This window comes from Glycine soja, chromosome 17 (genome assembly GCF_004193775.1).
Source record: "Glycine soja cultivar W05 chromosome 17, ASM419377v2, whole genome shotgun sequence".
Lineage (NCBI taxonomy): Eukaryota > Viridiplantae > Streptophyta > Magnoliopsida > Fabales > Fabaceae > Glycine > Glycine soja.
The window spans coordinates 28,925,450-28,928,022 of NC_041018.1; the positions used below are offsets into that span (position 1 = coordinate 28,925,450).

At 41.8% G+C, this 2,573-nt stretch overlaps 1 non-coding gene across 1 annotated transcript; it reads right to left on the bottom strand.

Moving 5' to 3' along the window:
* Positions 1-641: 641 nt before the first annotated feature.
* LOC114394335 lies at positions 642-748 on the bottom strand. Its single transcript, XR_003662735.1, has one exon. It is a non-coding gene; the product is annotated as a small nucleolar RNA R71 (small nucleolar RNA).
* Positions 749-2,573: the final 1,825 nt, after the last annotated feature.

Genomic DNA, 2,573 nt, shown 5'->3' on the forward strand with positions numbered 1-2,573 from the left:
ATGACAAGGCAACTAGTTGTGCATGCTGAATGTAGTGTATGACTAGAGACAATCCATCTGACTTACAACCCTTTGATCCTGAGATAGATAGGACATTTCATAGATTAGTTAGGCATCATTTTATACCTTTTGATCATTCTGAGCATTCCATTACTGGTGAATCTGTGCATTCTGTTATTGGTGATTTTGAACATCCTGATCTTGAGCATTATAATTTTGAGCATTCTGATTCTGAGCATTCTGATTTTGCACATTCTGAGAACATGGCACAACCTTCACCCCGTGAGAGGACTCTAAGGGAAATGGCTGCACCTGATTTCACCTACGAAAGCTTGTGCATCCAATACCCTGATGAGGATGTCCCATATGTTCTTAAAACTGGACTGATTCATTTGCTTCCAAAGTTTCATGGCCTTGCAGGTGAAGACCTGCACAAACATTTGAAGGAATTTCATATTGTCTGCTCCACCATGAAACCCCCAGATGTCCAAGAGGATCACATATTTTTGAAGGCTTTTCCTCATTCATTAGAGGGAGTGGCAAAGGACTGGCTGTATTACCTTGCTCCAAGGTCCATCACGAGCTGGGATGACCTTAAGAGAGTATTCTTAGAAAAAAATTTCCCTGTTTCCAGGACCACAACCATCAGGAAGGATATCTCAGGTATTAGACAACTTAGTGGAGAGAGCCTGTATGAGTACTGGGAGAGATTTAAGAAACTATGTGCCAGTTGCCCCCACCATCAGATTTCAGAGCAGCTTCTTCTCCAATATTTTTATGAAGGACTCAACAATATGGAGAGAAGTATGATAGATGCTGCCAGTGGTGGAGCCCTTGGAGACATGACTCCTGCTGAAGCCAGAAATTTAATTGAGAAGATGGCTTCCAACTCCCAACAGTTTAGCGCCAGAAATGATGCCATAGTCATTAGAGGAGTGCATGAGGTAGCTACAAGTCCATCTGCATCATCTGAAACTAAGAAGCTTGAAGGCAAACTGGATGCATTGGTTAACTTAGTAACCCAGCTGGCCTTAAATCAGAAATTTGTTCCTGTCGCAAGAGTTTGTGGTTTGTGCTCCTCTGCTGACCACCATACAGACCTTTGCCCTTCCGTGCAGCAACCTGGAGCAATTGAGCAGCCTGAAGCTTATGCTGCAAACATTTACAATAGACCTCCTCAACCTCAGCAACAAAATCAACCACAGCAGAACAATTATGACCTCTCCAGCAACAGATACAACCCTGGATGGAGGAATCACCCTAACCTTAGATGGTCCAGCCCTCAACAACAACAACAGCAGCCTGCTCCTTCCTTCCAAAATGCTGCTGGCCCAAGCAGACCATACATTCCTCCACCAATCCAACAACAGCAACAACCCCAGAAACAGCCAACAGTTGAGGGCCCTCCACAACCTTCCCTCGAAGAACTTGTGAGGCAAATGACTATGCAGAACATGCAGTTTCAGCAAGAGACTAGAGCTTCCATTCAGAGCTTGACTAATCAGATGGGACAATTAGCTACACAATTGAATCAACAACAGTCCCAGAATTCTGACAAGCTACCTTCTCAAGCTGTCCAAAATCCCAAAAATGTCAGTGCCATTTCATTGAGGTTGGGAAAGCAGTGTCAAGGACCTCAACCTGTAGCACCTTCCTCGTCTGCAAATGAACCTGCCAAACTTCACTCTACTCCAGGAAAAGGTGATGACAAAAATTTACCTAACAATTTCTGTGCAGGTGAATCTTCTTCCACAGGTAATTCTGATTTGCAGAAGCAGCACATTCCTCCTCTTCCATTCCCTCCAAGAGCAGTTTCCAACAAAAAAATGGAAGAGGCAGAGAAAGAGATCTTGGAAACGTTTAGAAAAGTAGAGGAAAACATACCTCTGTTGGATGCAATAAAGCAAATTCCAAGATATGCCAAATTCTTGAAGGAGTTGTGCACTAATAAGCGGAAGCTTAAAGGAAGTGAACGGATTAGCATGGGCAGAAATGTCTCCACACTGATTGGTAAATCTGTTCCTCAAATTCCTGAAAAATGCAAAGACCCAGGTACATTCAGCATACCTTGTATTATAGGGAATAGTAAGTTTGACAATGCCATGCTAGATTTAGGAGCTTCTGTTAGTGTTATGCCTCTATCTATTTTTAATTCTCTATCTCTAGGTCCCTTGCAGTCAACTGATGTGGTAATTCATTTAGCTAATAGAAGTGTTGCCTATCCTGTTGGTTTCATAGAAGATGTCTTAGTTAGAGTTGGTGAACTGATTTTCCCTATTGATTTTTATATTTTGAATATGGAGGATGGGTTTTCTCAAGGATCAATTCCCATCATTATAGGCAGACCCTTTATGAAAACTGCTAGAACTAAGATAGATGTTTATGCAAGCACACTATCCATGGAGTTTGGTGATATAACTGTTCATTTTAATATTCTGGATGCTATGAAATACCCATCTGAAGATCTTTTTGTATGTCGTGCTGAAATAATTGACCATGTTGTTGATGAATACATGACTGATCTTTACTCTAATCTGCATGCCTCTCACTCTTCATGCATTGAGTCTGAAATT